We start from the raw sequence: 24,702 nt of genomic DNA on the forward strand, positions 1-24,702 counted from the left end.
AAGCCATTCAACCCCCTTAGAAATAGGCTGCTCTGTGTCTCAATTCCACTTATCCAACAAAAATCAATGGATCTCCAGCCTTGAAAATTTCAATTGGTTCTGTACCCACAGTCTTTTGAAGGGGAGGGTTCAGATTCCTATTACCTTTTGTGCAAAGAAACACTTGGTTATTTCAGTCTTGAATAGCTTGATTCTAATTTTAATATAATGCTTCCTTGCTCTGGATTCTCCCACCAGATGTTGCGGTCAGTGGCGAAGCAACAGTGCTCATCGCTGAGCTCAGAGAAAGCTGCCCACAAGGATCCAATGATCTCTGTGACATAGACTTCCCTTTTCCCAACATCATTTTTAATGACGCACCCAATCAAGAGGATCTCCAGGTGGTCAGCAACAGTGATGTCATCAAGCAGGGTTAGCAGCCAATCACATTGAAGTACTCTCAAAAAAAAGCAAACCAAGAAGTAAAACCCACTGAATTTTTAAATTGTTTATATAATAATGAAATAAATGATTGGGACATATACATGGGATTTATGTAACGACTAAAAAATCATTAACAAACTTTAAAAAATGTTATTTTTAAAAATGTGGGCTTTCTTATCGTTACCGAGAAATTTAACATTCAAAAAATGTAAAATTATCCTTTTCGGGCCAGTGAGGCTGTTCAGCAGTAACAAACTTAGTATGCTGCTCAAAGCCCAGTTACACCTCATTCAACAAGGTGCAACTTTTCATGAGTTTTTACAATGAGACGAAGGACGGAAGAATGAAAGTTCCCATGGGCAGGATTTTGACCTCGGCGTGTGGGTGTGCGGCCGACACGCTGGAGCGTAAAATAACACGCGATGACGTTGGGTGAGCGTCCTGACATCATTGCGCACACGCACTGCTATTTCAGTCGGCGGGAGTGCACAAGAGTCAGCAGCGCGCCCACGACAATTAAGAGGCCTATTAAGGCCATTAAAGTTTCAATCAGTGGGGACTTTTCGCTGTCTGTCCAACATTACAGTTGGTGGGCGGGCAAATCGGCCAGGCGGCCTTTCCATTTCCAAGAGCAGGATGAGGTTTCCGAGATAATTGAAAAAATATATTAAAATGTGTGGACATAATTTTCACCATCCGTAAGTTGAGTTGACTCATTCTGATGTGTGGACATTGTTTCCGGGTTTTACATTAAGTTTTTATTGATTTCAAATTCGTCAGCTCCCTGAGGCAGCTCTCTGTCTTCAGGGAGCTTTCCTTCTGTGCTACCCGTGCCTTCGCTGACTTGAGTGCTCACCCTCCTCCTCCTCCCACCCTGGCAGCACTAAGCGTTTCAGTGCTCCTTTCACGCTGGCCGGCCGTTAATTGGCCAGCCAGTGTGAAATCGCGGCCAGGGGCTAATCGTGGCCGGTGGCCTGTTTCCCAGCCACACTGGGGCCCGCCAAGCGCAGCATCAATAGGGTCAATGACATACCTGTATTTGATCATTTCTAAATTCTATCTGGAGAATAACCCTGCTCCAATCTAGATCTTTATCCACCTCCTTGTTACAGCAGTTTATCACCTCAGCATTTAATCGGTTTTGAGTCTGTTGAGAGTGGTAGCATTCTTCATCATAATTTTGTCTTTATAGCAAAAAACACTTATGATACTAAATTATTTTTATAATGACCATTTATTGTGGAAAATCTCACTGGGGAATCAGGTACATCTATTAAACTTCAGCCTGACAAAACCTGTAACTTCCCACTCACCGCCTATATTCAGCATTATTTTGCAACGAATGTGTTTTCCCAAGGATGGGTGGAAGCAACACTTTACTTCCTGAGGAAGTGTTTTAAGTGCAATTCTCTTCCAGCCCTACCTACCAAGAAATGTCCAAAAAATAATTTGGCATACAATGATTACAGCTGGTTTTGAATTACTTTTATTATCGGCAGTCAACAATAAAGAGTGAAAAATAATCTTTTACTTTTACTTCTACTGCATGCCGTGATGTATTTGTAATTGGCATTGTGCTGAAAGGTTTATGAAGGACTGCAAAAGTGTTTTTTACCAGACTTGTAGGAAATTAAATTGTTTGCCTATGACGTGCAGCTAAACCTGCACCCGTCTAGAGTCGGTAACACTAATCCTGTTAAAATGGACTATATTTTTGTAGCAATTATAGCTTTAAGAATAATCCTGTATTGTAAGACCACATGATCGGTGTAAACCAATGAGCGAGCAGTGCAGGGATTCCCCCTAGGGGAGATTTCTTCTTTAGTTATAGGGCAGAATTTTCACATCGGCAGGTGGGGGGGGCGGGCCCCGCTTGCCAACATGTAAAATGACGCTTGGTGACGTTGAGCATGCACCTGACATCACCGCGCACCATCGTGATATTTTGGTGGGCGTGTGTGTGATGATCTCCAATGCGCACCCGCCATTAATTAACAGGCCAGTTGAGGCTCTTGAGCCACTAATAGAGGGCGTTTCTCGGGGCCAGTGCAATAATCAGATCGTCGCACGGGCACAACGGGCAGGCAGGTAGGCCACATTTTTAAAAACCTCATCCACGGGTGGGTTAAGAGGGGTCACAAGTGGCCTTTGGTAGACATTTAATGTTTAAACTTACTGTTACTTGACTGTGTGAGCAGGAAAACTTCAGGTCTCTTCACAGCTGCTTGGACAGGAATAACAGACTTCAGGTCAGGACTCTGGAGTAAACATCATTTTTGGGGCCTTGCTGGTGTCAGGAAGCCTTCCCTTACCCTGGGAATGGGAGTTGAACTCTCCACTGGAGGCACCTCCTCTGAGGAGGAAGGGAGGGCTAGAAGGAGGAGGCCAGGAGCCCATATTCAGCCTCCAGGGAAGCCAACTTTGGGAGGACAGGCGCAGGCACAGGCAGGACCAACAGGAAGTGCAAGGTGGAAGGGGCCGCAGAAGACACCACTAGCCTGCTGCCAGGGTTCATTGGCGGTGAAGCAGCTACCTCAATTTGTCCGAGGTGCAGTGCCGAAGGAGGCTCCGTCTCTCAAGGGAGACAGTGACTTCCAACTCTCTGATGAAAGGCCCTGAGATCAGACCCAACTGTGTGGGTGGACACCCCATGCCAGTGGCGTTGAAGGTCATGGCTGCCCTCAACTTCTATGCCTCCAGCTCTTTCCAGAGGTCGGTGGGTGATCTTTGTGGAGTCTCCCAGTCAGCTATCTACACCTGTGTCAAGCAGGTGACAGACGCTCTGTTCAGGCGTGCAGTGATTTTCATTCACTACCGCTGGGACGAGGCCAGCCAGGCAGAGCAAGCCAGAGGCTTTGCAGCAATTTCTGGGTTCCCCCACGTCCAGGGTGCAATCGACTGCACACATGTGGCCATCAAGGCACCAGCGGGTGAGTCCGGTGCCTTCGTCAACAGGAAGGGATTCCATTCCTTGAACGTGCAGATAGTGTGTGATCACAGGATGCAGATTCTACAAGTCTGTGCAAGGTAACCAGGCAGCTCCCATGATGCTTACATCCTCATACACTCTCAGGTGCCAGGGTTCTTCAGTGCTCTGGCTCGGCTGGATGGATGGCTGCTGGGTGACAAGGGCTATCCCCTCAGAAGGTGGCTCATGGCGCCTCTCCACCATCCAAGAACAGAAGCTGAGCAGTGGTACAATAGGAGCAGGGCACCGCAAGGGCTTTGGTGGACAGAACCATCGGTATTCTCGAGGTGCACTTCTGATGCCTGGACCGCTCAGGAGGCGCATTCCAGTACCCCCCAGATCATGTGTCACTGATAGTGGTTGCATCCTGCGCTCTCCACAATCTAGCACTGGAAAGGGGGGGACCCAGTGGAGGAAGAAGATGTAGACACAGAAGCTCTGGCTGTACACAATGAGTCCAGTCGCAAGTCCGAGGATGAGCACACACAGGAGAATGCTGAGGGGATAGTCACTGACCTGGGCAACCTCCAGGGAGGCAGGGACACCCAGGAGGCTTTAATCCAAAGAGCACCTCCAACATACGCCAGGGCTGCAGACTCCATACTCGATACCTGAGAGCAACATCTGCCTGGTTAGGAACATTAACTATATGCCTTGTCAATAAAGCTCAATGACAAACAAAGTCACTCATAACATCATGGGTTTCCGTCCACCTGCAGAAGTAAGGAATCACCCTTAGCCATGTTCACATATGAAGCAATTAATGAATATAACAAATAAAACAGAAAAGAAACTTAATTCAAAGGTGTTGAGCAGCGCACCAAATTATAATCAACTAATACAGGGGCAACAGAAAACCACCAATGAGAAGTCCGTGGTGTGCCTAAGGTGACTTAAGTTTATGTTTTTGGGTGCTACGTCTAGGTGCTTCCCCTCGCTGGCCCTGGCATTCGAGACAATCTGCTGACTCTGTTGTCCTGTTGGCCTCAATGACCTTGGCGGGCGTCCTCTGGCCCGTGGAGCCTTTGATGTCCCCACCTGGGAGGGAGCTGACAGTTCCACCGTTCGCATCTCCCCAGTCGCCGCAGCTTCATTGGATCCCACGGTCATTGGCAGAGGGGTGGAGGAGCTACTACCCTCATCCAGAATGCCCTGAGAGGAGCCTGCAGAGATGACAGGCAGTTCATGGGCCAACGTGAGGTCACTTTGGGCCTCCCTGCTCACCATTGATGGATGGGCACCGAGCTGGGATACTTGGTGCCCAATCCATCTCCCACACCGGCACTGACCAGCTGAGGTCAATGCTGCTGTGAGGGCTTGCAGGCCTGAGCGCAACCCCAGAAGGCCCTGATTGTTCTCCTGGAGAAGCCTCTGCATGAGTCGCCACTCTCTCCATGGAAGAAACATGACGCTCGGCCATGAGGGTCAATGCATTGCTCATGCTCCACATGGATTCCTCCAGCACAGAGACCAGGCCACGCATTCCCTCATGTATCTCCGCCAGATCCTCCTGCAGACCCTGCTGGACTTTCAGCATTTGCTGTCTCATGAACGACTCCAGAGGCTCATCATCAGCCACTGACTGAGCATGTTCCTGATTCCCAGCAGTCCTCTGACTGCCGGCGCCATGGGCATTCTCAGTCTCTGGCTGCAACTCAAGCAAGTGTGAAATGCCCTTACTGCTGTGCCCCAGTACACTAGCCAATGATCTAATCCCCACCAAGGTGCTAGTATCTGCGCTGATGCCTGCCTGGCAGAGATGGTGTGACACTGGTGCTTGTAATTCTTCTGGGCCCTCAGGTGTTAGAGGCGGCCCCTCTGCTTCCTTATCCCAGCCGTGCTCTGCTGATGCTGAAAGGAAGAACAAGGACATTTGATTAGTTCAATTCAAGACAATGTCAATGTGTGTGCCTGGCCCTCTGGATCAGTATGCACTCCTCCTTCCATGGTCAATGGGAAACCCATCTTAAATCATTGAACATTCAACAATGGAATGGTTGCAAGGGTAGATATGGTGACCTCAATGAATGGCACTCTTACCTTCCCCTGGCACCCCAGCCTCACCACCACCAGTGGACCTGGGCGCATGGCACCTCTCCAGCTCCATCGCCTCCTGCTTGTATCTGGTTATAATCACCAACTGTGCCTGGCCTCCGCCAGTCCGCATCCGCTCTGAGTTATTGTGTGCAGTCTTCTCCTGAAAAGGAGAGAGGAGCATTGATTAGTCCACCCTGTACCTGGACTGCCATTGCATCCCTGCCACCCCCACCTGAGTGGGACATTGCAGGTCTCCAGCGAATTGTGACCCTGCAGCTGCTGCACACTCACGCCAAGCAGCCAGGGCTGACCCCCCCCTTGCCCACATGCTGCCTCCATCACACTTGCCATCCACACAGTTTAACCTTGCAAAGCAAGGATGCACAAGCACATGGAATGCCAAGGGCAGCAGATGGATCGGTGCCCAGCCACCTGGAAGTTCCCCTCCCAGCATGTCAGCAGCCTGACTTTGACATGTTTCGGAGATCCAGCACTGCGCCTAGGTGCAGATCCTTGAGGTAGCCTGCAAAACAGTACTGTGGGTGTGAGTCTACCACATGCAGCGGGCGCAGGAACCAACTCAGCACAACCCTCTCAGGGTGAACTAGGCCCACCCAGCGAAGGCCACATGCCGTGAGTGATTCATTGCAGTAACATTATTCAGAGTTGGGTAGGGGCAATCCTAACTGCTGCGTTAAGTGACCGATGCCAACACAGCTCTCACTCTTGCCTATCGCAAGTGGTCATCGAGACACTTGCGGCACTGAACCCAGGTGCGTCGCACCATGTCGTGTGAACTCACTATCTCTGCCACCTCCTCTCAGGCACATTTGGTCATGTGGGGGGGGCCTCCTCCTCCCATCAATGGGAACGAGGATCTCACACGGTGCTACCACCTCCTCGAGAAAGGCAGCAAGGCCCTCACCTGAGAATCAAGGGGCACAATGCCCCACTGACCTGCCCTCCTGCCTGGCCTGCTCACCAGCAGTGCTCTGGGGAGCCCTTCTGTTGGCCATGGTTGACCGCCTTTGCAAGGCTGCATGAGTGCTCTTTAAACAGGCCGTCGGGTCACCATTGGACCCAGCAGTCATTGTAGTCTCGCCGCCGCCTGCCCCTTCCCGCTGTCCTCAGGAGCCGCGTTTAACGCTGGCTGGGCCTTAATTGGTCCGCCACATAAAATGGCAGTGTGGAGCCGATCGCAGGTGGCAATTGGCTCTGCGCCCACCTGCCCCTGTTCCCGACCAGCCCGCCCGACGGGGAGAAAATTCTCCCCATAGAGTTCGATGCACACGTATGGTTGTTGCTGCTGTATTGTAAATAAAGTTAAATGTGTCCACCAAGAAAAGTTACCTGGAAAATTGACTCGATAACAAACTGGTGATGAGGATAAATCAGATCTGGTATTGTCCCTCGTCACCCAGTGATTGTGAGTATCTAAGTTCATTAAAAAGGAAGTAAGATGTACTCATCTGAGATGCCACAGTCTGACAGAATCGATCCCTTTGAACCAGCCACAGATGACTGGTCTCAATATATAGAACATCTTGCGTTCTTCTTTCAATCCAATGAAATCATAGGGCGATCCTCCTGAGTATTTGTGAGAGCAAGACCTACAGTTTTATTCAAAGCTTGATGGCCCCCAGTGCCCCAGATTTGAAGACTTTCAGCGAATTAGTAGATCGTGTTAAGGGACATTTTCAACCCAAGTCCTCAGTCGCAATGCAGAGGTTCAGATTCAATTCACAGAATAGAGCCCCGGGTGATATAATTGCTTCCTACAGGGCAAAATTAAAACAACTAATGGAATATTGTGATTTAGCTGAAACCCTGAATGATGTGCTCAGGGATCATTTGGTATGTGATGTGCAGGAGGATGCTATTCAGCGAAGATTGCTGGCTGAAGTGAATCTTGATTTATAAAAGCGTTAGAAATAGCACTTGCGATGGAAAGCAGTGTGAGGAATTCACAAGCAATTCAAGGGGCACAAAATGGCACCAGTCAGCTGAAAGTGGCACGAAAGCCAGGGCTCTGCCACAAAACAGGAAACAGCCCCTGCTAACCAAAAATTGAAATGAAACAGCTTAGCAGCGAAGTCAAAAACTATTTTTTATCTATGTGGAAACAATCATACTCCTAACAATTGACAATTTAAAAAGGTGGAGTGTTATTTTTGTCACAGAAGTGGCCACATGTTGAAACATTGCAAAGCGAGATTTAAACAGGCTCCCAGGCAACAATCGAAGTCCAATGAAGTCAATGGTGTAGAAGAGCCAGAAACAACTAATTCTGACATTTATCCATTATTCGACATGAAAGTTGGGAAGACAGAGCCAATATATTGCCACAGTGCAAGTGAATGGGAAACCCTTAAAAATTGAAGTAGACACAGGTGCTTCTACCACTGTGGTAGGAGAACACACTTTCAGATGTTTAAATAAAGGTGCTCAACAATTAAACTTGGAACAAACCTCTGCCAAGTTGAAAAATACACAGGCGAAGAAATCCCAGGTAAAAGGTATCACCCGAGTACCCATTTATTATAGAGACCAAACAGCACAATTACCAGTGATGGTATTAGAAAGCAGAGGACCAAGCCTTCTAGGTTGAAACTGGTTAAGGGAAATTAACCTTGATTGACCAGCGAGATTTCAAAAGGAAGCTGGAAGAGTTCCTGAGTTGAAAAAGGAACAAGGCAAGGTACTTCAGAAAGAGCCTGGAGAGTCCAAGGGCTACAACAGGATGAAAAAGGAATGTGTAGCCATTCATCAACCTGAAAAAATGAAGACTGTCTTAAAAAATAACGTGGAAGAACAGCAGAAGAAACTCAAGGAGACTCTGCTGAATGACAGAGTTCAAGATGAAGCGAGTGAGTTTTGCAAAGAAAAGGGAAACCCGTTGAAAGACCTTCATGCACTACAAGGATCCCTCAAGTCAACGTTTGTACCTCTGGAAAATTATGAAGAGAAACGTGAAGAATTTAATGTCACTCTGAACAAACCGAAGATCCAGCTGGCAGAGAAGACACAGCAATGTTCAAGGTTCCAGAAGGAAGCCAACAGATACTAGAAGGAGACACAAGAGCTAAGGAATCAGCTGAATGAAGCTAAAGAGGCTTTAAAAGCAAAAATTATAGAACTTTCCAAAATGTGATTAGATAATGAAGTCATGGGTTGCTCAACTACTGAACTAAAACAAGTTGAGATTGCATCTGATAGAAGTCTGGCTGACAGTGAAGTCAAAAAGAAGGCCGAGACTAAACTCTGTGGTAAAAAGAAGAAGACACGTGGAAAGAGGATACAGAATTACTGATGAGGCACCGTCTTTGGACAAGACTTAACCTGATACTTCCCAATTTGGAGGGAAAGGTGGAGAAATGTCAAGGAAACCAAAAAGCAACTCATGATTTGCATAGCCATGAGTGACAATTTACTATTGGCAGAGCAGTATATATAAGGAATTTCGGTGGAGGACCAAAGTGGTTACCTGATAAAGTAAGCTCTGTGAACGGGCCATTGTCATATCACATGGAAGTGGAGGGCCGGATCACCCATAAGCATGTTGATCATTTAAGAAAAGGGGTGATACCCCAACAAAATGATGTTTTACCTGAAATGATTGATGAGCCTGTGGTTCCCATTGCAGTTGCTCAATCAAGGACAGACAGTCTCTGTCGGAATAAAGGACACTGAACTGCATGTACCTAATGAGGTGCTTGATGTTAATGCAGTTCCAGAGAATGTGTTCCCTGCAAAATAATCTGAAGCCATAGAGCTACGGCATTCCACATGGATCAGGAAACCACCTGGAAGACTGAACTTGTAGTTTCATGATCTGTGTAAATATTGGGATATCATGAGGTAAATATCCTTCTAAATGCAAAATATACAGAAAAGTTAAAGGGGAAGGGATGCAGTAATTATAGTTTTGATAAACATAGGACTGTAGCTTTAAGAATAATCCTGTGTTGTAAGATCACATGATCTGTGTAAACCAATGAGCTAGCAGCACAGGGAACCCCCAAGGGGAGAGTTCTTTTTTAGTTATAGAGTTTGATGCACACATGGGGCAGGATTTTACTGTCTGCGAATGGGGGGCGGGGCCCGCTTGTCGACGCATAAAATGATGCCGGATGATGTCAGGTGGAACTGCCGAGGTCACTGCGCCCCATTTAAATTTTCAGGAAGGCGGGGGTGCAGCAAAATCAGCTACATGCCCGCTGACCTGTCAATGGCCAATTGAGACCAATGACAGGATCAATTAAAGTAATTAGTGAACCACAGGAGCCCCGGTGGGAAGTAGAAAAAACATGAAACCTCATTCACAGGCGAGCTGAGGTTTCATGTAGGGCTTTAAAAATTTTAATAACGTTTTTTGGAAATTATGAACATGTCCCAACTCATGTGAGATTGTCACATCAGGGGACATGTAAGGGAATTTTTTTTTTCTATTTTTCATATTTTTGAAAGTAGAGGCGATCTCCCTGAGGCAGCACTTTGCCTCAGGGAGATGAATGCGCTCTTTTGTGCACATATGCAAAAGAGCGCGCTCTCGATTTTAGGCATTCCCCCCGCCCACACAGGGAGCGCATTGCGCTTCCCATTGGACGTCACGCTGGGCAGGTCTTAATTGGCCCGCCCATGTAAAATGGTGTCGTGCCTCCAATCGGGGGCGCTGATCGGAAGCGCATGTGCCCACCTGTTAACATCCCCCCCAACGGGGGAAAATTCTGCCCATGTAGTTGCAGCTGCTGTCTTGTAGATAAAGTTAAATGTGTCCACCAAGAAACGGTGCCTGGGAAACCAACTCTATAACAATTTTGTTGTCCATTTTCTAAAATCTCAATTATTTCCTGCAGCTCCAATTTATCGAGTGTCATGTCATTCACCGCTTTTGGCTAAAATCGTGAAATCTTTTTAACCCAAAGTCTCTTTCATGACATTGTAAAAGAAGTTTTAAATTAGCTGTGTTTCCAGCTGCTAAAACCGCATGAAATGTACGGGGAGATCACAGCCGCGAGAAGGCAACAGGAGGCGCTATTAATTCACCCGCAAAAACAACGAGCTCAAACACACAGGAAGCACATGCTCTGTAAAGTAATGGTATCAGAAACAGAACCATCAAACAATTACAAAGTAAAAACTGAGGTGCACATAGACAGTGAGCCAGCCATTTTGCCAGTCTGAGGCATAGATTGAAAACTTGGACGCTGTGCTCCTTGATGTTATTGGTTGCAGCCGTGCCTCAATTCTAATATGGCCTATTGTATTTAGATGCAGCATTTTCAAAATACAACGTGGCACTTGGCGTCAAGACTGCTGCCTCTTTACAGATGGCAACTATTAATTCCAAATGAAGAAAGAAATGATTGGAATTTCAGTAATATTTTTAATAAGAACCAGCACTAAGTTTCTCCTAGGTAGTGTTACCCCCCCCCAAATTTCTGGCAGTTCCAGTCCTGGCAAACTACCTCAAAAGCCCAACATAACTCTGACCATCGTGTCAAATCTCAATTTGTGATATGTTTGTTTTAGAGATGGTGTGAATAGCTTAGTTTTCCAAAATCCAGCTTGAAATGTTTTTACAACTGTTCCAATAATGTAAAGTATGATCTGTGTTTGTTTACCAATAAGAATCCAGCAGTTTCAAACACTAATGTTAATTTTGTGGCTTCAGGCCGACTCTAGAGACTCAAGGCCTAGAATTTGCTTGAGCACCTTTTAGTTAGACTTTTTCCCTTGTGATTCAGCTCATAAAGATTTTGTCCTGTAAGTTGCTGAAAGTGTGAACTGATAGCAGCATGGTGAAATCAATAGGCAACTGGCACTTTAGTGAACAGCCTATCTACTTCAGCAATGAGATTTGAAGATTGAGAAAGAATCAGATCAAGGAACTAGGGGACAGAAGGGTGTATTAAAGTCAAACCAGGCACACAAAGAGAGGGAATGAAAGATTGGATTAAGACATACGAACATATGAAATAGGAGCAGAGTAGGCCATTCAGCCACTCGAGCCTGCTGCGCCATTCAGTAAGATCATAGCAGATCTGATTGTGGCCTCAACTCCACATTCCACCTATAACTGATAACCTTTGACTCCCTTACTAGTCAAGAATCTATCTACCTGTACCTTAAAAATATTCACTGACTGTCTCCACTACTGGCTGGGAAGAGAGTTCCAAATATTCACGACCTGTTGAGAGAAAAAAATTGCTCCTTATTTCCATCTTAAATGGGAGACTCCTTATTTTTAAACTATGTCCCTTGGTTCTAGTTTCTTCCACAAAGGGAAACATCCTTTCAGCATCCACCCCATCAAGTCCCCTCAGGATCCTATATATTTCAATAAGATCACCTCTTAATCTTGTAAACTCCAATGGATACAGACCGAGCCTGTCCAACCTATCCTTGTAAGATAACCCACCCACCACCGCCCCCCCACCCCATCCTAGGTATCAGTCAAATGAACCTTCCCTGATCTGCTTGTTTATATCCTTTCTTAAATAAGGAGACCAAAATTGCACACAGTACTCCAGATATGGTCCCACCAAACCCCTGTACAACTGAGTAAAACATCCCTACTTTTATATTCCATTCCACTTGCAATAAACAACAATATTCCATTTACATTCTTAATCACTTGCTGTACCTGCATACTAACTTTTCCTGATTCATCTATTGTTCCCCAAGCCAATGCTTATAGTCCATTCCGAGGTCTAAACTCATGAGCCAAGCCTGCATTATGGACTGTTTCCAGCAACAATGCTAGCATTTCCCAACACACATCTCCTGTCTTATCCTTTACAGTATCCCCTCCCTTCAGTGCTCCCAATCCCTACTGTTCCTCATTTCAACCACATTGGTCCCACCCTGCAGCAACCACTGCTTGCTGTGCTTTGAATCCTCCCAAGCATCACCATACACCAACAAACCCAATAGATCACCCAAATTCCAAACTTCCTAATGAAAAAAGCTGCTAAGGAAATGTTGTTCCTGGTTTGGACTAAAGAGGTTGATTGACATTGCCGGAACATCAATGGTTTCCAAAAATCTCCTCAGTATAAAGATATATATGTTGTTATGTACTAGCCTTAACTTTCTAAGGTGAGCTTAGTTGGCAGTTAATATGCAAATCCAGCAACTTCTGCATTTCCGCTTTTAACAGCACATGTGCGGACTCTAGAAGTGGCTGTTAGTTTCAGAGGAGTAATGACAGCGAATGCTGACAGTTTCATTATGATGTCTCCAGCAACTTGATGAAATTCACAGAGATTGAGAACAAGCTGTTGGTTTGCAAGGCTAATCACAGAGCGACACAAATTGTCCATCAATTGTGATTGATGATTCTCAATTCATGTAACATTTCTTTTTCCCTATAAATTGCTGGACTATTTGTATATTAATAATGGTGCGCACCATTAAACCCACTGTGATTTAAGCAATAAGCTCTGGGCCAACAGTGTAAAATCTAGAGTGGAATCATCCGCACACACTGGTGTGGCCATGCTCGGCGTCATGAGCAGACAATGTGGTGAGGAGGCCAAAAGTCAGTTTCACGATATTGTGAAACCAGTTTGCGATCATTCGCTCAGCTTATTGAAGGCAGGCCACATTTTCTGCCATCGAACGTCTGGAACCTCATTGTAACACATCTGCATATCATTCATTATAAGGCTAGCCCTCCAGACTCATAGCCCCCACTGGATCATCCGCCCCCATCACGCCAATATGATTCACAACAGCATATATAAGGCGTGCGCTTGGCGGGCTGCACTTTGAAGGAAACCCAGAGGTGAGTGCATAGTAACATTGTGCAGCGCTCGCAAGGGTGGCCTGTTTGACTTCAAGGTTGAGGAGAATTGGAGGGGGGTTGGGGTAAGGGCTGCTGTGTAATTGGAGTGACTTGTTGGGGGGGTGGGTGGTAAGAGCTGCCCTGTGGTTGAAATTAGTGCACAAGCAGGTGCCGGCTAGGAGGGAGGGAAGTGGCCACACATTAAGGAAATCTTGTATAAAGTGACCATTCCTCTGCAGCTGAGACAGTTCAGGCACAGCCACATTGATATGCGTGGAATCGGGCCTCTAGCTTATCTGCCCTCTCAAGCAATGCAGGTTTATCAAAGTGCCATCAAGTGCTTCAGAGCTTTTCACCTCTCACGCACAGACTGCAGACAAATGAGTGTTTTCATGGACTGTAGAACAGTTGGACGACTGGGCACGTTGTACAATCTCCTTGCTAACGCTGGCCATGGAGCAGTTACTGGTGGAGGCCCTAACAGCCCCTTGCAATGTCATTTTGGACCAGTCTTCCCATGGCTCGAGCTAAAAGTGCAAACTTGCAGTGCGGGTTAGGGGAATTCCTGCTCCTGAGCTGAAAGCACAGCATGCAGTCTAATGGGCAAAGCTGATGCCAATCGGTCAGGTGGAGTCTGTGGTGGGTGGAGGTGGGCGGGGTTTCGGGCAGCCATGCAGCGCACTAATCTCTGGCCATCCAAGTGATGGCCAGCATTCTATGGGATGTATTAAGGGGTCTTCAGACTTAACCAAGAGAAGTTCTTAGTACACCCAAGCTAACCCTGGTGTCTCTCTCTTTCATCCTGCAGGGGGAATACATCAGGATCATGGAGCCTGGTGAACTAGCTGTGTGCCTCGTGGCGTACAGAAAACGAAGACGACTGAGAAGAGAGTGACTGAAGCGCCTGGCTGTGCAGAGGAAGGAGCAGCACCTTCAGGAAGAAGGGAGGCTGCGGCTCCGCACACAGTGCTGAAGAGCCATAGTAAGCCAATGCTGGTTGGTGCCTAGTTAGACCCAGGGTCTATAGATGCCACCTTTCATTCCTGCAGATGACTGAGAACCAGTGTCGCTGAAGACTTCGCATGTCTTGGGAACTGGTTGGTCACATCTGTCAGCTGATGCAGGATTTGGCACCACGGGGACATGGAGGGCATCCACTGCCACTGGCTGTGAAAGTGACAGCAGCGCTCAATTTTTACGCTAGTGTCTTCTTTCAGGGCTCCTCAGGTGACCTCTGTGGGATACCCACCCACAAATATATCCATGAGGTCATGGATGCCACCTTTGCGAGGGCACACAACTTTGTGTATTTCACTTGGGACCAAAAGAGCCAGGATACAAGAAGTGATTGGATTTGTCCAGATCTCGAGTTTCCCACTGGTGCAGGATGTGATCATGTGGCGCTCAGATCTCCATCGCAACAAGGTGTCAATGATGTTAACCGCAAGGGCTTCCATTCACTGAATGTACAGCTGGTGTGCGACCACCACAAACACCTCCCATAGGTCTGTGCACGGTTTCCAGGGAATGTCCATGACTCCTGCATTCTCAGTCAGTCACTGATCCTTGATGCCTTTCAGGGTCCACAGAGACTGCAGGGTTGGTTCTGAGGGGACAAGGGCTACCTGCAGAGGCCGTGGCTAATGACACTTGTGCAGAAGCTTCAGACTGCAGCAGAGTGAAGATATAATGAGGCTGATGCTGCAACTTGCAACTTGATGGAGCAAACCATCGGGATGCTGAAAATGAGGTTCTGGTGCCTGGACCGGGGTGCCTGGACTGGCTTGGTGAAGCCCTGCAATATAGTCCACAGAGGGTATCATTCATCATCACCACCTACTGCATCCTTTACACCCCGGCGCTGCAAAAGGGAGGAGCTGGATGAGGGGGAGATGGAGGAATTGGAGGTCTTCTCCAATGAGGAGGACGTCAAAAGTGATCAGGGTGAGGAGGCCCTCGAAGGCGACGATGATGGCGATGAGGCCCTCGCACTGGTCAGACAAGGCAGGCTTGCTCGGGAGGCCTCATAGCTGCTAGATTCATGGAGGATGATGACGACATACTGTGAGGAGATGCCATAGATCCTCACATTGCATCTATAAACGTTCGACTCCAGTCTGGCTTATGGCAGCGCACATACCCTCTGTGATAATGCTCCTGTCATGGAGATGCAGTGGAGACCCTAATAGTCACTTGATTGCAGAAGTGTGATGACCAAATGCATTCAGGACATTCCATAGATCTTCACACAGACCTCTGAGAACGTTCGACTCCTGTCTGGCCAAGGGCAGGTCGCTTGTGCTCTGTGATCAGGGTCATATCATAGAGCCGCAGGCATGGAACTTTAACTGTTATCAAGGTCCCTCAGCTCCAAAAGATAGGTTCATGTTAAAGAAAATTTGGCAGGTTGTAAAATGGCCTTTTGATTAAGATCATCTAGAGTTTCAAATCGAAAGTGTTCCATCCTCCACATTAATGAAAAAAAAATTGCAAAAATTTACAAATTGAAATATTTTACCAATATTTTCAGTGGTATGGATACTAAATATTTTTATTTGTGATGAGTCTGGCTGATTCTCTGGGAGTTGAGTAATTGGAGTATATATGGTTAATGGAACATCTGTAGAAGGAAAGCTTAGCCAAGCACATCTGCCTGCACAGTGCAATGACTTATTCTAGCTCACTGGTCTCCAGGTGCAACCAGGCTGCATGACAGTAAAAATCCATGAGTACAATTTTGAGGTAATTCAGGGATATAGCAAATATCCGGCAGTAGCTTGAGTGACTACACAAATATTGAGGGTGAAGTTTCAACGATACTCGTGAACTCAAGTGACCAGAATTTTAAATTTATTATTCAGCATACCAAGCTCATCCCATGCCGGACCAGATATGATTCCTTCTGTCAAGCAATCTGACAGGGGCAGAGTCTCAGGATAAGGAGCCGATAATTTAGGACTGAGATGAGGAAAAATGTTTTCAATCAAAGGGTTGTGAATCTTTGGAATTCTCTACCCGAGAGTGTTGTGGATGCTCCATCACTGAATATATCTAAGACTGAGTTAGGCAGATTTTTGGCCTCTCAAGAAATCATGGGGTATGGTGAGCAGGTGAGAAAGTGGAGTTAAGGCTGATGATCAGCCATGATCTTATTGAATGGTGCAGCAGGCTCCGGGGGTTGTATGGGTCCACTACTGATCCTATTTCTTATGTTCGTATGTTCATTTAACTTCCTTATTATGGAATCCAGCCAGGAACCCTCTTCAATCTGCAAGTTGAATGTCTTCCACATGAAATGTGTTTGGATATCTGAATTCAGTTTCTGATGGAGTTACTTCGAGAATGCACACCTGCCTTTAATTCAGCCACAATTGGCAAACTCACACAGGGATGCCAGAGGATAGCTAGCATGAGAAATAGAAATAGATGGTATTTGTCTGAGTCTAGAGTTGAGACATGATGTTGGGAACAGACCAGAGGAAGATTTTCTCTGCATCTATGCTATACTTGTGTTAGGAATGTCTGAAAAGGAAAGGTTTCATTTTTGAGTAATAACATTCCCTGCTGTGCCAACAAAAAGGAATTGTAAATAGAGAAAAATCTCAAGAAAGGTTCTGCAAAGATCACAACCTGGCATATTAAAATGGTCAGCGGGGTTAACATCAGACTGTTAACATTCACTGTCATTAACCATCTCAAACTGTCTGCAACTTCCAGATGTTGGGCATGCACAGATTAGTGCAAAAATCCTGATGTTACAATCTGTCGCTCAGGGTTCAGACACAGGCTGTTGGTCTAGACCCTCCCAGAGCCAACAATCACTGAAGTCAGTGAGAATTTCTACTTGCCCACTCCCATATCACTATTTGAAATTATATAATTAGGCTGAATCAACGTGTTTTGGCTAAAGGGAAATCATGTTTGACAAATTTATTAGAGTTCTTTAAAGATGTAATGTGCCAGGTGGATAAAGGGGAACCATGCAGTAGATGTAGTGTATTTGGATTTCCAAAAGTCATTCGGTAAGTGTAGTTGTAACTAAAACCTTTCCTATATTTATTAGGGGTCACATGATTGTACTGACGAATCAGCTCCAAGCATGGGTAATCTTAGGGGCGGGGCTTTCTAGTTGCAGACCTGGTTCAAGCATGTAGCTTCTTCAGAGCTCTTTAAATAAAGTTAACTGTTTCAAGTAAGAAACCTGTCTGGTACAGCAAGTTTATTACAATCGGTGATGAGGATAAATAGTTCCAACACTGCACCTCGCCTCCTGAATATGAATACATCAATTCTTAAGGAAAGAAAGAAAAGTATACTCACCAGTTATGCCACTCTTTGGCAGAATCGACCTTTATGACTCGTCCACAGAAGATTGGAACCAGCACATAGAGGACCTAGGTTTTTATTTTTTGGCAAACGAGATAACAATGGAGGAGGAGCAGGAAACAATTCTTTTAAGTGGCTGCAGGAGCAAGACATATAACCTCATCTGTTGTTTGGCAGCCCCAAATGCGCCCAATTCTAAACCTTTTAACGAGCTCTGAAGTTACATTTTCAGCCTAAGCCATTGGTGATTATGCAAAGATTTAAGTTCAACTCCAGGGTAAGAGCCCCAGGTGAGTCAATCACAACATATATCGCGAAGTCAAAACAGTTAACTGAGCACTGCGACTTTGGAGATACACTTAATGACACGTTGCAAAATCATTTGGTTTGCGACATATGCGACGATGCCATTCAGTGCTGTTTACCAGCAGAAGTTAATAACACCAGCAATGGGCAGTGCTGAGAGGGACTTACAGTCTTTACAGTGTACGCAACATGGTGCTGTTCTTCAGTTAGGGTGGGGCGTGGTGCAAAAACCAAGGATACAACTGCGAAATGGGAAACAGTTGCTACTGTTCGAAAACTGAAAAGGCATACTGGAAGCATCTCACCAGCGATTCAGAAATTAATTTGTTACCGATGTGGGGATAACCATGTACTGGATACCATTTTTTTTATTCGTTCATGGGGTGTGGGGGTCATTGGCTAGGCCAGCATTTATTGCCCTCATTCAAAGGGCATTTTTAAGAATCAACCACATTGCTGGGGTCTGGAGTCACATGTAGGCCAAACCAGGCAAATTTCCTTCCCTAAAGGACATTAATGAACCAGATGGGTTTCTTTAACAATCGGCAGTGGTTTCATGGTTATCGTTAGATTTTTAATTCCAGATTTTCACTGAATTCAAATTTCACCTTCATGGTGAAATTCAAAACTGGGTCCCCAGAGCATTGTCTTGGGTCTCTGGAATACTAGTGCAGTGACAATACCACTATGCCACCACCTCCCCACCTGCAGATTTAAAGAGGCAGAATGCCACTACTGTTACAAAAAAGAGCATGTAACAAACAATGCAGGGCGAAATCAAGACTGCCAATTAGCCAATCAGCAGACCAAGATGAATAAAGTGCATAATATAACAGAACCAGAAGCTGCTGATCCTGGAATCTATTCCCCATACAATGTCAAAGCAGTAAAAACTAAACCAATCACCGTCAATCTACAAGTGAATGGGAAGCCTCTAGTCATGGAGGTTGACACAGAAGCATCAACCACAATGGTGGGAGAACACACATTTAAATACCTAAATGAAGGTACCCAGCTACTGAATTTGGGGCAAACCGGGGCTCAGCTGAAGACGTACACAGGAGAGTTGATACAGGTTAAAGGCATCGCCTCTACACCTGTATTCTACAGGAAACAGACAGCCCACTTCCAGTGATTATTGTAACAGGTGAAGGGCCTAGTCTTCTGGGCCATGATTGGTTAAAAGAAATTAAGCTGAACTGGTTGGAAGTTTTTCAAGTTAGAACAGGAAGAAATCCTGAGTTGATAAGGGAATATGATAGTGTATTTTGGATTGAGATAGGAGAACTGAAGGGCATTCACAGGACACAAGGATCCCTCAGGTCAGAGTTGGTTCCACAGGAAAGTCATGAAAAGAAGCAAAATGAATATAGTGCCACTCTGAACTAACTGAGGAAACAGTTGGCAGAAAAACTAACAATGTTAAATGTTTCAGGAGGAAGCCAAAAGATACAAAGAAGAGACAGAGGGCTGAAGAATCGGCTGATTGAAACAAAAGAGACATTAGAAGGAAAAGTCATGGAACTTTCCAAGATGTAAGTGGGTAACGAAGCCATGGGTAGCTCAACCACTGAACTGAACCAACTTAAGATTTCACCAGGGAGAAATTTGGCCGACCGTGAAATCAAGATGAAGGACGATGCAAAACCTCGTGGCAAACAGAAGAAGAAAAGACGGAAAACAGATCAGAAAGACCAATAGGCTGTGTCTCCAGAACCCTTTCTGCATCCAAGAAGGTTTATTGCCAACTTGAAAAATAAGGTTTATCCGTAATATTTGGAGTAAAGAAATTCCATCAACATCTGCAATGCCGACATTTCACCGTGGTGTCAAATCAAAAGCCTCTAATGGGTTTATTTAGTGAAGATAAAGCAATTCCACTGATAGCCTCTGCCAGAATTCAGCACTGGGCCTTAATTTTGTCAGCATATGAATACACCTTTAGTAAATGCAGCTGCCCTCAGTCATCTTCCCTTGTCAGGTAGTATCATACAAGTGCTACAAGAAGTTGTATTTGCGTTGAATTTCCTGGACTCCTCGCAGGTTTGTCCAAAGAATTGGACAAACAGGAATCCAATTTTATCAGAAGTCCAAGACTAGGTATTACAAGGATCGTGGAATGCACCAGTCCCTGAAGAGTTAAAACCATTCTATGCCTGTAAAACTGAGTTAAGCTTTCAAGATAGAATCTTGTTGTGGGTATAAGAGTAATTGTCCCTTCACAAGGATGAGAACCACTCTTGACTGAGCTTCACAGTGCACACCCAGGCATATCGAAGATGAAGATGCTTGCGCGAAGCTATGTCTGGTGGCCAGATCTAGACAATGATATAGAAAAAATGGTTAAACACTGTCTCCAGTGTCAGCAACAACAGAAGTTGTTCGTTTCAGCTCCATTGCATCCCTGGGTTAAACTACATACAGACTATGTAGGTCCATTTTTAGGTGCCATGTTTTATTGATTATCGACGTGCATTCTAAGTGGATGGATGTGTATGAAGTTAGATCACCGACATCATGTGCAACTATTGAAAAGCTGGGCCAATGTTTTAGTATGCATGGTCTACCAGAAGTCATTGTTTTTGATAACAGTACTGCCTTCACTCATACAGAATTTCAGAGATTCGTGAGTTTAACTGGGATTAAACATATTAAAACAGCACCATACCATCCCTCTTTCAGTGGGTTAGCAGAAAGAGCTGTGCAAACTTTCAACTCAGGAATGAAGGAGTTAGCCAAAGGAGCATTCAAAACTCGAAATTCACGATTTCTTCTCAACTATTACACGACTCCTCATGCAACTACGGGTTCAACACTGTTTGAATTACTGATGAAATGTCAACTTGATACAAGATTGAGTCTGGTGTTTCCAAACTTAGAGGGAAAGGCAGAGAAGAACAAGAGTAGATAGAAAGTGAATCATGATATTCATAGCAAAGCTCGAAAATTTACTGTGGAAGAGACAGTTTTCGAGCAAAATTTTGGAAATGGACCTAGTTGGGTTCCTTGTATAATTGTCCCTGAAACCGGACCTTTGTCATACCAAGTGGAAGTGGAAGACCAGATTGTTCAAAAACATGTGGATCATCTAAGTAGAGAGACATTACAACAACCAGTTATTCCACTCGAAATTGATGTCGAACCTTTAATCCCTGAGGTGACAGATTGACGTAGAATAGACACACCTGATGACTCTGTTGCATTAAATAATTCTGAACTGCCATTGTCTAAGGATGTTCCAGATGTTGCAGTTCCTGATCATGTCGATCCAGTGGGAGAATCTCAAGTCGTAGAGCTACGTCACTCTAACCAAATTAGACAACCCTCTCAGAGATTTAATCTGTAATTGCATGACCTGTGAATGTATGTATATGTTGTGGATTAAGGTATTTTTGTCAATAAGAAATGTAAAAAAATTAAAGTGATTGTCAGTAAAATCTTTCCTACTGTTTTCGGAGTCAAGTGATTGTACTGATGAATCTTAGGGGCCGAGCTTTCTAATCATGGACCTGGTTCAAGCATGTAGCTTCTTCAGGAGCTCTGTAAATAAAGTTAACTGGTTCAAGTAAGAAACTTGTCCAGTACACCAAGTTTACTACAATAAGATTGGTGAGACCACATCTGGAGTACTGTGTACAGTTTTAGTCTCTTTATTTAAGAAAGGATATAAATGCATTAGAAGCATTTCAGAGAAGGTTCACTCGACTGATACCTAGGAGGGGGGTGTTATGTTATGAGGAAAGGTTGGATAGGCTGAGCCTGTATCCACTGGACTTTGGTAGAATGAGAGGTGATCTTATTGAAATGCATAAGATCTTGAGGGGACTTGATAGGGTGGATTCTGAAAGAATGTCTCCCCTTGTGGGAGAGACTGGAACTAGGGGACGCATTTTAAAAAAGGGGGTCTCCCATTTAAGGCGGCGATGAGAAGAAATGTTTTCTCTTAAAGGGTCGTGAGTCTTCGGAACTCTCTTCCCTAAGAAGCAGTGGAAGCAGGGCCATTGACTATTTTTAAGGCTGAGGTAGATAAATTCTTGACTAATGAGGTAGTCAAACGTTATGGGTTAGGTGGAATGTAGATGATCTTCTTGAATGATGGAGCAGGCTTGAGGGGTTGAATGGCCCACACCTGCTCCTAATTTGTACGTTCACATGCTCATGCCACATATAAGCTTACTACACAAGATAAGAGTTCATGGTCTTGGCATGGATTGAAATTGGCTTTTTTTCCTTAATTCTTTCTTGAGATATGGGCATTGCTGGCAAGGTCAGCGATGTTGCCCATCCCTAATTGCCCTTGAACTGAGTGGTTTGCTAGACCATTTCAGAGGGCAGTTAAAAGTCATATATAGGCCAGACCAGGTAAGGATGGCAGATTTAGTGTAACAGATGGGTTTTTACGTTGTTAAGTTGTCATGGTCATCACTATTGAGACTAGTTTATATTCTAGATTTATTCATTAAATTTGAATTCCACCAGCTGCCATGGTGGGATTTTAACTGATGTCCCAGAGCATTAGTCTGTGCTCACTGGATTATTAGTCTAGTGATATTACCACTATACCACTGTCTCCTAATTAACAGGAAACAGAGAGTCAGGTAAAATGGATCATTTTCAACTTGACAATCTGTAACTAATGGAGTGCCACAGGGATCAGTGCTGGGACCTCAACTATTTGTTTTTATTCAATCTATATTGATGACTTGGATAAAGAGACTGACTGTATTGTAGCAAAATTTGCTAATGATATAAAAAGCAAAGAAAGCAAGTTGTGAGGAGGATAGAAAGAGTCCGAAAGGTAATGTGAGTGGGCAAAAATTTGACAGATAGAGTATAATGTAGGAAAATGTGAAGTTGTCCACTTTGGCAGGAAGAATAGAAAAGCAGAATATTATTTAAATGTAGAGAGACTGCAGAATGCTGCAGTGCAGAGGGATATTGGTGTGCTCCTACAAGAGTCACAAAAAAGTTAGCATGCGAGTATAACAACAAATTAGGAAGGCAAATGGAATGTTGGCCCTTATTGCAAGGGGGATGGAGCCTAAAAGTAGGGAAGTTTTGCTACACCTGTACAGGGCATTGGTGAGACCATACCTAGAGTATTGTGTGCTGTTTTGGTTCCCTTACTTAAGCAGAGATGTAATTGCATTGGATGTGGTTCAGAGAAGGTTCCCAGGCTGATTCCTGGGATGAAGGAGTTGCCTTAAGAGGAAAGGTTGAACAGGTTAGCCCAACACTCATTGGAGTTTAGACGAATGAGAGGTGATCTTACTGAAACATAAGATTTTGAATGGGCTTGATAGGATAGATGCTGAGAGGATGTTTCCCCTCATGGAGGTGTCTAGAACTAGGGGGCACATTTAAGATGGAGATGAGAAGAAATTTCTTCTCTTAGAGGGTCGTTAGTCTTTGGAATTCTCTTCTACAGAGATAGTGGTGGCTGGGTCATTGAATATGTTCAACGCTAAGCTAGACAAAACTTTGATCTTCAAGCGAGTCAAGGCTTACAGGAGGAAGGCAAGAAAGTGGAATTAAGGCCAGAAATAGATCAGTCATAATCATTTGGATGGTGGAGAAGGCTCAAGGGCCCAAATAGCCTATTTCTGCTCCTATTTCTTATGTTCTTAGTTCCATCCTAAGCTACTGCTGAAAGAATTAATGCTGGCCCACACCTCTTTGCCTCACAATGTTATCACTGCCAGAATGCTTAGTGTCTCTGAAGGTGCTGCCTTCAGCTACTTTGAACAATTTGAAAAATATGAATTATATGCCAGAGCAAAGATGATGGACTTTTTCCCCCTCTGTCATTTGAAAGCATTATTAATGTCAACTCATGCCCAAGTGATGAGTAATGTAGTGACTTATTTTTGATCCCGACCACAAATGCCTTTCTCTAATAACCAACTCCATCCTTCTACCTGGCGACCATTTGAGGCTGAAACAGACCAGTTTCAACTTTGGTGTCGTATTTAACACCGTTATGACCACATAATCCTCTCTGTCACCAAGACAACCTACTTCTACCTCTAGTACATTGTCCAACTCCGCCAATGCCTCAGTTTACCTGCTGCTGAAATTTCATCTATGCCATGGTTCAGTTGTGGCTCAATTAGTAGCACTCTTGCCTATTGGTTTAGAAACGTTGTAGGTTCAAGTCCCACCCCAGAGACTTGAACACAAAATCTTGAATGACCTCTAGTGCAACACTGAGGGAGTGCTGCACAACTGGAGGTGCCATTTTTTCCATGAGATGTTTAACGGAGGCTTTCATGGGAGGATCTCATGTCACTATTTCAAGAAAAAGCAGATGACTTCTCCCCGATGTTCTGGCCATATTGATTTTTCAATCAACATCTCTGTAGAATTCTCTCTAAAATGTAATGTAAGAAAAACTGATCATTATTACATTGTTTTTGTGGGAGCTGACTATGTGCAAATTGGCTGCAGCAATTCCTAAATTGCAGTAATGACTGCACTTCAAAAGCACTTAATTGGTGGTACAGCACTTTGGGATGTCCTAACTTCATGAAAGGATGCTATATAAATGCAGGTCTTTTGTTTCCTTTTGTTACCTCTAGGCTTGATTATTCCAATGCACTGCTAGCTAGCCTCCCATCTTCCTTCCTACATAAACTTTAGTATCCAAAACTTTACAGTCCATATCTTAATGTGCACCAAACCCCACTCATTCATCAACCCTCTGCTCACTAACCTACAATGTTTTTCAACTCAGCAATGTCTTCACTTTAATATCTTCATCCTTGCTTTTAAACCCATGCATAACATTCCACTTCCTATCACTGTAACTTCTTCTGGCCCTACAACCCTCTGAGACCTGTGCGTTCCATCAATT

The 24,702-nt window shown here is 44.8% G+C and overlaps 1 protein-coding gene across 5 annotated transcripts in view; it reads left to right on the top strand.

Moving 5' to 3' along the window:
* col8a2 (collagen, type VIII, alpha 2) overlaps positions 1-24,702 on the top strand; it is a 416,640-nt gene that overhangs the window by 293,982 nt on the left and 97,956 nt on the right. The window contains exon 1 of one of the 5 annotated variants that reach the window (XM_041212891.1): positions 266-411. The exons of the other annotated variants lie outside the window; for them this stretch is intronic. The gene's annotated coding sequence lies outside the window, so the exon portion shown is untranslated. Of the gene's footprint in view, positions 1-265; positions 412-24,702 lie in introns of those variants that run through there. 5 annotated transcript variants of the gene reach the window in all.

This window comes from Carcharodon carcharias, chromosome 19, assembly GCF_017639515.1.
Source record: "Carcharodon carcharias isolate sCarCar2 chromosome 19, sCarCar2.pri, whole genome shotgun sequence".
NCBI lineage: Eukaryota > Metazoa > Chordata > Chondrichthyes > Lamniformes > Lamnidae > Carcharodon > Carcharodon carcharias.